Genomic DNA, 12,097 nt, shown 5'->3' with positions numbered 1-12,097 from the left:
GATTATGAGAATTTTCTGGATGTCCTTTGGTGCTCAGATGTAGAAGTTTCTGAAGGGTACACACATGGGTTACCCTTGGTAATAGGGTGTGTGTGTGTGTGTCTACACATATACACACACACATATACATATATGACTTTCATTCAAAAAGCCTATTTCCAAAGTATTTATAAGAATTTATATTCCCACTGGCCATGTGTAAGAGTCCCCATTGCTTGTTGCCCTCACCAATGCTTCATATCACTTAACAACTAACTATTCTAGTGGATGTCTAATGGTGTTCCAAGTGTGGGTTTAGTACGTATTTCCATTACTACTAAAGAGGTCAGCCCCTTTTCATAGCTTATGTGGATTTTTTTTTTTGTGTGAGAAGCACCTGTTCAATTTTTTTCCACATTTTAATATTAAGGTTCTGCCTTTTTCTCCACTGGTTTTTGTTCTTTATATGCCCTAGATACAAGTCTTTTGTTGGATATAGGTATAGCAAATATATTTTCCCACCGTGTGGCTTAGCTTCTCACTTTCTTAATGGTATCTCGATAAAAATAATTCTTAATTTTACTGAAGTCCAACTTAAAACTCTTCTTTTATGTTTAGTGCTGTGTCCTGTTTAAGAACTCTTTGCCACTTCAAAGTCATTAAAATATCTCCTACACTATTTTCTAGATGCTTTATTTTGGTGGGGGATTAGGTTATTTATTTTAATGGAGGTACTGGGAGTTGAACCCAAGACCTTATGCATGCTAAGCACACATTCCACCTGAGCTTTACTCTCCCCCAGATGCTTTGCTTTATGTTTCAAATTTATTAGATTTATAATCTATCTAAAATTACTGTTCATGTATGGTACAGGGTTTAATTCAATACTGTTCCATTGGTCTATATATCTAACTTTAGGTAGTTATCACATAGACTTAATATTGTTTTATAATAAGTCCTTTAACATTGTTCTTTAATATCATCTTGGCTATTGGCCCTTCACGCTTCTCTATGTATTTAGAATCAGCTTGTCAAGTTCTACAAAAAAACAGTAACAACAATTAACTTTTGGGGATTTTGATGTGCACATATAAATCTTTGAATCAGTTGAAGGGGAACTGACATCTTTAAAATGTTGAGCCCTCCAATCCATAAATATGGATTATCTCCCCTATACTTATTTTTATCACTGCTGTAACAAATTATCACAAATTTTGCAGCTTAAAGCAACACAAACTTATTGTTTTATGGTTCTGTAGGTCGTCAGGAACAGGTATCACTTGGCTAAAAATCAAGATGTCAGCAGCACTATGCCCTTCTGTAGGTCAAAGGAAGAATGTATTTCCTTGTCTTTTTCAGCTTCTAGAGTTCACCCACACTTCTTTACCCATGGCCCTTCCTCTATCTTCAAAGCTGACAGCTTTACAGCTTTCTAATCCCTCTTCCAAAGTCATATCTTTCTGACCACAGCTGGGAAAGATTTTCAATTTTTAAGGACTCCTGTTGTTAGACTAGGCCCATGTAGATAATCCAGGCTAATCTCCCTGTCTCAGAGTCCTTAACCTGATACATCTGCAAAATCCCCTTTGCCATGTAAAATAACATATTCACAGATTTCAGGATTAGAGCATGGATATAGGTAGGGGTCAGTGTGGTGCACTATTCTGTTTATCAAACTGTTTAACATTTGACACTTTCTGACTAACGTACAAGATAGAAGACCCTGATCATGTTTAGAATGCTTCCTCTGCAAAATATTGGGCACTGAGTTTATTTGAAAGGACTGAAAATAATATTACCACAGGAATGGTTTCCTAATTCTACTGACATTTACTTACTTTATACTTAAATACCCAAAATGGTCAGCCAGGAGTGGGATCGTGGCAAATAAAATAAAAGTATAATTCAAGCTTTTATCACTGAATTTACTAGCTAATTCTATTTTAGAAACAGACAGAAAATAAAACAATTTAGAGTAAGTCTGCTTACTTATATATTAAGTGAACATAAAGTTTTAAAAGCATATCTGAATATGGGATAAAGTGAGCATCATAAAATATAATGTTAATATTTAGTACCTGCAAATCAAACTCCCAATTTATAAACAAGTTCATACTGTATAGCACAGGGAACTATATCCAATATTGTTTTGTAGTAACTTATGTTGAAAAAGAGTATAAAATGAATATATGTATGTTCATGTATGAGTGAAGCATTGTGCTGTACACCAGAAATTGACACAACAGTGTAAACTGACTACATATATATATATATATATTTGAAAGGACTATATATACCAAGAAAAAAATTAGATTGATAACCAACAAAAAATCTGTCAGTAATATAATGCTAGAGACACTGAGACACAAAAGAAAATCTCAGGCATACATCTGTTTATAGAGTCATAGAAAAAATAGTGCCTATGCAAGTCCCTGATAAGCATGAGAAAATAGGAAAGGCAATATAAAAGTTCAAAATGCTTTGCTATGTAAGAGCTGCAAGATGACTCAGACACAAACTTAAGTGGTCAAAATGTTTATATAATTAATGATAACTTAAAGTAATTGAGGACATCATTTTAAATGAGATTAAAATAGCTGCACCATTTTCATATTACTAAGCAAGTCATTTCTGTTTACAGTAGGTTTATATTATTTTTATATGTACTTATGTTTTATAAAGACATCAACTTAGATCCTGGCTGATAACTGACAGTAGAGCAACTGATTGATTTAAACGGGTATCATAGGCTTAACAGATTTCATATGCTTTAAATATACATTAGTTATTAGCTGTCAGGAAGAGTTCAATTTTCATTTATTCTAACATAGCTGTGTCACAGGCAGGTTACTCTGTATTTACAATGGAGGATCATGATAGATATAAAGATATCAAGTCTTATTGATCTTCATAGGGGTGCTTTTATAAGAAAAGGAGAATAAAATAAGAAAAATCTAAAATACTACTTTTTTTATAGTGTTCTAACAATTTTACCTTTATTTTTATTTTTTTACTGAGTTATAGTCCGTTTACAATGTTGTGTCAATTTCCGGTGTACAGCACAATTTTTCAGTCCTTTATGAATATACATATATTTGTTTTCATATTTTTTCACCATGAGCTACTACAAAATCTTGAATATATTTCCCTGTGCTATACAGTATAAACTTGTTTATCTATTCTATATATACTGTCAGTATTTACAAATCTTGAACTTCCAGTCTGTCCCTACTCACACCCTGTAAAATACTATTAAATCAACATATATTTATGAAGAACTATGAAAAATGGGAAACTATAAGTTGTTTCTTTAAATTGGAGCAAAGAGAACTACTTTAACTGGGAAAATAGTTAAAATCTGGCAAGTTTTATGATTTCATGTTCACCCCTGACAGCTTTTCTTTCCTCCTTTCTCCTTCAATCTTTTTTGGGCCTTCTAAAGAATTAAATTAAAAAAAAGAAAAAAAAGAAAGAAAGAAAGAAAAAAAAGAAAATTAAGAAACAGCTTTGCATCTAAAATAACCTCCTAACTGGAAAGATTGTATACTTTGTGAAAAATTTACAGCTGCCAACTTATGATCTATGTCTCTGTCCACACTGCGTTACTTGTTAGGAAGGGTCTTAAAAAAAAAAAAGTAAAGAAAAATAGCAAATTATAATGGCTTTTATATTTTAAATTCTTTTCTATGTGTTTATAATCTGCTCTATCATGAGTTATTAAGATAAACATTATCAGCTATACTCTACTTTCCTATCATGCACATTGTGACTCTGAGAAGCACTCATGCTCTAACTTACCATCTGCAGGTGGTGTACAAGTTAATGCAGTTCTTTTGACAATATATGGTTTGTAGTCTAGTTGTCTAACTACTACATAATGGAAAAGATGTAGAACTACTGGTACCACTGCCCTCGGTCTCTGTCATTTACCTTAAACATACCTGGAAAAGTAGATTCAAAAACTCATTGGCAAGAACATTTTTCACACTCCAGATCTGATATTCTTCTAGAGTTAAGATGGCCATTCTGAAAGAGAAACAATATTTAAGAACATCTTAAATCTTCATTTTCTTATATTATTTGAATAAAATATTTTATTAAACTTGCAATGGTCATTTGCCTGAAAGAAAACTAATGATTTAATGTAGATGCTATGTGTTCATCTAAAAGTAGGCCAGCAAAAATAAGTTCAAAAGTAACCAAACTCTGAAGTAGTGAGTCATAACTTGGGCAATTTATCACCAAAAATCTTCCTCCAGTAAGACCTGGGAAATAACTCACAGTATCTTCTGGTTCAAGGTGAAGTTTACTAACAGAACCCACAAAAGGTTCTGGGTAGAGAAAAAGGATTATTTACTAACTTTGAAAGCATTTTTCCAAACTCTCTGGATTATGCCCTTTGACCCTAACAATTTTCTAAGATCTTCTTTAAAACATCTGGCATTATTAGACTTCTTAAGAGATTTAAAAGAACTAAATATATATAATAAATGAGTATCTATATTAAAATTTCCTCAAAATAAAATTTAACATTACTTTCACAAGTTGAGTAAAGCAGTAATTTTTTTTTTTTTGGTGTCAAAGTGTACCAAAAATTACATTTATATACAGTAGACTATTTCTTGGGAGGCAAAAATATAACCAAATGCCTCTTACTTCATGCTTTGAACAATCACCTTAACAATCCTAGATGAATAATAATGTTCTTAGCTTTTATTACTTAATTATATTTTTATTATTTAATGATTTATTATTTAATGATACTTAATATTATTTATTATTAATGATATTCATGTATTCATTCAATATATAATACCATTTATTATAAGAAAAGATTTTAAAGCACTGTGATGGTACTTATTGGCTTTCATGATGCAACTTCCATTAAAGTATATTAATACCAATGTAATGGTACAAAATAATGGGTAATATTGTCACAGTCTAGTCACCAGTGAATATGGGTAATAGGTTTGGTTGAAAGGTCCAAATTCTATTCTAAATTTTTACCATTTCATTATTATGGTTACACGGAGATGGAGCAGCTAAATGATCTTTTTTTTTAATGTTCAAAAGTACAGTCATAAGAAGAAACTCGGTCTTACACAAAAATAGACAGCAATGATAACCTCCATACTTATCAAACACCCAGAAAAAAGGCAATGGAAATTGTATCTCTACATAAGGTATTTCCTAAAAGAAACTTTCCTATGTTTCTGTTTTCATATATACCAAATAGAAATGGCTACCTTAGTTTTGGGCAGAAAAGTAAATGAAGATGGTTATCTGAATTGCCAAACAAAGATCAAGCCCTGAAAAATTCATTTCTATTATTTATTTCTATTGAGTGTCAGTTAATAAGACTATGATGATTTCTTCTGGATTTGTGATTAAAAAAAAATGTTACTTATTTTTCTAAGCCTGTATAAGACCACTATGGTCTACATCCTACCATCTACTACTTGGTACATGTCAACATTTGAATAGAAAGGGTCAAATTAACTCATATGTGTCTCACATATATGGATTATCTTCAGTTTCACAGGGATACATAGACATTAAGGCAAACCTATTATAATATCTTTAATAAATGTTGTGAAACTAAAAAAATTCAAGGCTTTATTCTTTGTAAAGTACATGCTCGTTTCTGCTATTATACAATTATTCTGGCTGCTATTAAAGAACTTAGGACAGACCCTCACCAATATTATTGAAAAAAAATTTTTTTAAACAATATACACCACCCAGATTGAGATAAAAAATAATTTCCATCATCCCAGATATCCTGTGGTCCTTCCCAGTTAAATCACCCATCTCCAAAATCACTATTGTAACACTTATTAACATTAGTTCTGTCTCTGTTCTAGAACTTCATATAAATTGAATTGTACAATGTGTTCTTTTATTCTGTGGCTTCTTTTGCTCAATATAAGTTTTGTCTTACCATAATGTATTAAAATGGGAGAAGTAAAGATTATAAACTACAAATGGCAAGGGCTGTCTCTACTTAATTTTTATAAAATGCCTAGCTTATAAAATATAATGTTTTTATGTAAATAACACTTAATGGAGTTGTTTGAAGGTGGAATGGGCTTTCCTTAGGGACAACTTGGAGGTATTTTAACGACAGGTCCAAATAAGCATTTAGCAGGGATGATGTAGAAGAGATTCAAGTATGTATATATAAGGTATGTACACCAATTCAGAATATAATGTATTTTTAGAAAAGAATAAATTAGTCTCTGCTAGACTCACCTTTGTGGTATCATGCGCATTCTATGGGTCTTCTACAATGTTGGATACATCCACGTGTAATTTCTTTCAATCCAGAAACACAAATCAGTAGTTAGGAAGGAGAAGGTATCATTTTTATTAGCCAGTAGCTGAAGTATAAAGTATTTTCGGTCAAGGTTTTTCTTTTTTTTTTTTTTTAATTACAGAAATAGATTGCTTGTGTACCTTAAAAATTTATGACAATTTTCCAGTGGTTTAATTTTTTTTTACATAATACATTCAGTTTATTAAATTTTCTAAGGCAAATTCTCTTCCCAATTTTGCATCTTTGGCTATGAATATTTTGAGTAGCATAATATAGAACCTAGAAGTAGTAAGAAATCTTTTTCTCAACCTCCTTTAAAAAATTCTTCACTCTATGTTCCTGTTGGAAGTTTACATGCAAGAAGATGTATGCAATCAGACTTTACCAGGATATCATCGGTGCAGTTGTCCTTCCAGACCTCTAAATGTGCAACCACGTGTCTCTCAGTTCAACCCTAGAAAGAACTCCGTCACCGTCAACATCAAATACCTTGAAGCAAACTAAAGAAAAGAAACCCTTATGGAGGGAAATTACTTTCATATTCTGAAGTATAATACATTTTATTACAAGCTGCCCTAGTAAAATTACTTACTTCCTCAAACAACTACATTCTGGATTAAGTTCTTATTTGGAGGACACTGTGTCCTTAAAGTCCTTTGAACTTGTAGGAATTCCTGTAAACTTCACAAGTCTCTCTCCTTATATCATTAGCCAGCTTAGAGAACTCTATCCTTCACCTAAATCTAAAGTTAAATTTCTTGCAAACTGAAAAAGGGCCAAGTTACTATACAATATCTCACAGATTTTGAGAAGGTAATTCAAGCTTTTAAATTAATTTCTAATATTTAAAAGTGATCACTTCAGAGTTGATTCTTACAATGCTGAAAATATTCCATCTACATTAAGAATCAACAAAAAGCTGGTACAGTAAGCCCCCTGTATCCATTGGTTCTGCATTCACAGGTATAAACAATAGATCAAAAAAAATATATATATATATAAAATATATATATATAACTTTCCCAGAAAGTTCTCAAAAGCAAAACATGAATTTGCTATGCACTGACAACTATTTACATATCATTTACATTGTATTTACAAATAATTACATTATATTAGGTATTACAAGTAACCTAGAGATGATTTAAAGTACACAGGATGATGTTCATAGGTTATATGCAAATACTATGCCATTTTACATAAGGAATTAAGCATCCATGGATTTGGTATCTGAGGGGGTCTCAGAACCAATCCTCAGCAGATAATGAGAGATGACTGTATAAAGATTTTGCCTCTCCAATGTAATTAATGTGCACCCAATATTTTTGCCTAAGAACAATTTCAAATCTTCAATGAAGTTTATATACAACAAGCTAAAAATCCGAAATATCAGCACTTTGCTAATTAACATCAATATCAGCAAAATTGCTAGTTAGTCTAGTTGGTTAACTTCCACTAGTCCACTGGCAAAAAATAAATTAAAAAAAATTTAAGACAATAATTAACCTCAATTGAGAAAAAAAGACTTCAGCCTCTTTAATACCAGAAATTTAATGTGAACAAATAATCTATCACAAAGCTAGGTTAGAGTAATGGTATACTATCAGGGAAGATAAAAGAAATCTAAAGTTTTAAGATTAAATAATTATCTACTTCACACACCCGTGTAACAATTATGCTATTAAATTGAGTGCATCACAGTACAACATTACTAAAGAATATTGAACTATTAAGTATCATACCCAAAATATGCAGTATTTGTGAAGCTGTATTTTACAAAGATGCAGAGATAATGACCCTAGTGAATATATAAGAATTAGGTTCCAATTAAATGTAAACTGCTGCATTTTCCTAACCAAATATGTTTAAGATTTATTAATGTAATATGCTTATAAATTATGCTATAATATTTTAGCTAGGTTTAAAAGATAAATTTAGTATTTAATAAAATTGTTTTATCATAAATTTAATTTTGCTAATAAAATATCAATATACACAGTGCTAGAAAATAAGTTGGAATTCAAGTTAAGCAAGACAAATTTTCTATATAGACTACCAGAAAATATTTTCTATATGCTTAACATTTTCAAACACATCATGAATGATGTAGTTCATTTATCATGAATTGTACATTCATCTGGAAAATCAACCATTATTAATACAAAGATCTTAAATTACTCCACAGTAAAAAAGAACAGATGACTGAACTTTACACTGACCGCAGTAAAACCTCAGCAAGAGATTGCTATTTGCCAAAGGGATGAAAATTCAAGCTTTAATCAGATGATTTTTTACATGAATGGATGCTAATTTTTTTCTCTGTATAGCTTCCAAATTTTGTGATGTTTAACACACTTACATTTCTGTCTTTCAGCCAGAGGTCCTCTGCAACAAGCTGATAACCCACAGGATATCTCCTTAAAATCTATGTGGCTGTCATGATTTTCACCAAAAGCGTTAAATAAACCTGTAAAATAGGAACACAGAATAAATCACAGCCAACAAACTTCCTGTTAATAATGACATGCTTATGAAAGGAGGCATGACTCGCATAAACTGACTTAGTTTTTAAAAGTTATCAGTAGTTTCCACTGTCTTAGGAAGTTTTTTTTTCCCCCCTGGAATAATTATAACCAAAATTTAACTTCCTAGAAGAAAATACTATCATTTAGTGTTTGGTTTTGTCTGCCTACCTGTCTCTATCTTATATTAATTCCAAAAGTCTAAAGTGATTGTAGAATGTAAAAAATAAAAGTATATTTTAAAAATGTAACTGGAAAAAAGTCAGAGACCACAATTATCCTAATTTGGAAAGACTAAGAAGAAAAAGGAAAAAAGAAGAAGAAAAGTTGAACTCTATCAAAGATATACTGTGTTGTTATTAACAAGCTTCATACAGCTCCTTCATGAAGCAAAGAAAACTAACACACTATATTATAAGAGAAAGAAATTCTGTACTGCAGTCTTCATTGTACCACTTAATCTGTATACATAAATATATTAAATTTCAGAAATAAAGGGCAATTTATAATCTAATCCTGTGGATTTTAAACTTTTCATAAAAAATAAATGGAATCATTGTTTTCAAATGAAATGATTTCTCAATCTCTAATTCTAAAAAGGTAAAAACATAACTGCACTGCTGAAGTGGAAGCCCTGTCTGTTCTAGCTCCCCTAACAAATATTTCTAAAACACACTAGAAACCTGAAGAATACAGACTATTTCAAGAATCTAATTCTGTGCCCTCAAAGAGCAGAAAATTGAAGCTAAGAAGTAGTTAAATGACTTGCTAAAAGTAAGAAATTTTTTTAAAAAGGTCTGAATCAGAAGCAGAACCCAAGCTTTCAGATTTCAAATACAGTTTTTGTGATTATCAGCCACAACTACTCCTTGTAAACCTCATTTAATATATATATATACTATATATATATATATATATATAGTAGTGAAAAGTTTAGAGCTAAGTGGGGACCTTAGAGATGGTCTAGTCCAGTGGTTTCTTAATTTTTTAAGGGTGGGAGAAGGATACAGCAGTGGAACCTTCTTCTATATAAAAGAAATACAATAGACACTACTCAGCTGAGGAAGAGGTGAGGTCACGTGTGGAAGCTAGAGCTTTGCCTATTCAGTGTCCACCACCCTGACCTTGCACCAGATGCTGAGGCACCGCACTGGAGCACAGTTTCATAATGATTGTCTTGGTCAAACTGATTTTATATATGAGAATATTCAGGTGCAGAAAGGTAAACCGACTTACACAAGGCTCCAAAGGTGGAACAAGGCTCACGTATTTACCAAAGAACATTTGTACAAAATAGAAGGATTCCCATCTTCACTCAGAGATGGACAAATTGGTGGTGAAGCCAATGGGCCAAATGTCTCTAAATCAAATCATCCAGTTCGGGATTGAGCCCTCAGCAACCAACAGCATTTCTCCAGATGAATGATGTCTGATTCCTCCACTGACAATCAAATCAAAAAAGATTATAAAATCTCACTCTTCTCTTCTGGACAATTAATTAGTTCATCCTGATAATGTAACTTCTAAAGATACATTTTAATTTCCCAGTTAAACTGTTAAAAAACTACCTAAAACAAAAACTCTGAAAGACAAATATATTGTATATAAAGTGGCATGAAAATTAAATTCAAATTAACATAAAAGAGGCTTTAAAATGGGAAAAAAACTTGCAATTTCCCATTAAGCAGGCTGTTTAATTCCAACATGTAAAATAATAAACTAAGATATTTATTTTTTGCTTCCCACACTTTTATCTGTATTCACTTTGGTGATATTAATCTCTATCTTGGATTTGAAAATTCTTGATCATAGTCTCTCCTGGCTACACAGGTAACACACTAATAGCAGAATCTCTGTTTGATTTATCCTGTCATTATGGTAACCACTTACACATTTAATACTTATTAAATAAATGTACAAAGGGGATAGACCTAAGCTTCTCCTTCTTGGTCCTAAAATTCTTACTACCCCTCCTATAAAGGCAGGAGCCTCCTCTGTAGGACAGAGTGTAAGTGTATCTCCTGAGAAGGATTCCCCAACAAGGGCTGTCTTTACAGCGTGCTTTTAGATAAGATGTTTTTATGGGACATTTCAATAAAAGGATCAAGGACCTAAGCTTCCCAGTATGGTGGGAGTTGTGATGGGCATGGGAGAATGCTCACTTGGGAGGATGAGATGTTAAAGACACTAACAGTGAAAAGGACAGGGCAAGATGAAGGGCGATTGGGAAACAGGACCACAGAGATGTGACATCTACTTCCCACTGTCATCTAAGTGATACCTACTTGAAAGAAATATTTTTACAGTTAAATTCTATAATGGGGGGTTATTTAAATGAAGCACACATATACTCAATGAGTAGATCACATAATTTTTAGAGATTCAGAGTGCATTAGCATTTTCAGAGTACTTTTTACATCAATAACTAGTATTTATAAACTCCTGTGCGCTAAATAATTATGTGGAATTATTTCCATTTTGCTTTTAGACTTACTACAGCTTAACCTATTCAATGCACTGATACAGAGTAATTTTTCTAATGAATAAAAATGATAATATACAACCTTGTTAAAGATTCTTTAATTTCTCCATCACCAGATTTATGAACACTTAGGCCTATGTGTCAGGCCCCATTTCTTGCCAGCTTTTTCAACAACACCTTACATTTAGGTTATATTGCATTACCCAGAGGTCGGGAAATGTTCTTTCACACATCCATGTCTTTATTAGGTCCTGTGTCCTCTGAGGAGAAACCTTCTCCCCACTTTCACATCCTTCCATTTTACAGCCTAACCACTAATCCTTCTGTAAACACCTTCTAATGCTTTCCAACCTCACCAGCTACCCCAGGGTTTTAACTTCTCTCCTCCACAAATGTCCTCCACTGTATATAGTATCCAATATTCAAGTGAAGTATGAGTCCTCATTTACAGGTCTGTGGCCTCTCTAGATTATAAAGTATTTGGATTCAGAAACCTTGTGCTTTTATCACTGTAGCTGCTAGAATTCATTTCATAGGACCTGATACATAGTAACCACACAATAAATACTTGCTGAATGAATGAATGAATGAATGAATGAATGAATGAATAGCCAAGGCAATCTTCACAGCCAAGGCTTCCCCATCCCAGCTCAGTATTCTTTCTGTTATATCAAAGAGACTCTGCCCCATGAAACAATAGACCCTGCACATTTTAACAAATGTGTACAATTATTAGGAACTATTATTAGAACAGAGACTAGCACTACTGTTCTCATAGTTATGTCACATAAGTAGTGT

At 32.2% G+C, this 12,097-nt stretch overlaps 1 long non-coding RNA gene across 3 annotated transcripts; it reads right to left on the bottom strand.

The window, feature by feature from the left end:
* Positions 1–3,029: 3,029 nt before the first annotated feature.
* On the bottom strand, positions 3,030–11,254 carry LOC141578408 (uncharacterized). Of its 3 annotated transcripts, none has more exons than XR_012508793.1 (4): positions 10,092–11,254; positions 8,655–8,762; positions 6,681–6,795; positions 3,030–4,005 (listed from the first exon to the last, which is right to left on the bottom strand). It is a non-coding gene; the product is annotated as an uncharacterized LOC141578408 (long non-coding RNA). The 3 variants fall into 3 exon arrangements; XR_012508792.1 differs by having other exon boundaries at positions 3,031–4,005; positions 10,054–11,253; XR_012508791.1 differs by lacking the exon at positions 10,092–11,254 and having other exon boundaries at positions 3,036–4,005; positions 8,655–9,610.
* Between the last annotated feature and the right edge of the window lie 843 nt (positions 11,255–12,097).

This window comes from Camelus bactrianus, chromosome 8 (genome assembly GCF_048773025.1).
Source record: "Camelus bactrianus isolate YW-2024 breed Bactrian camel chromosome 8, ASM4877302v1, whole genome shotgun sequence".
In the NCBI taxonomy this organism is placed as follows: Eukaryota; Metazoa; Chordata; class Mammalia; order Artiodactyla; family Camelidae; genus Camelus; species Camelus bactrianus.
The sequence above is the reverse complement of the archived record's forward strand: the minus strand, read 5'-3'. Positions and strand labels throughout refer to the sequence as shown.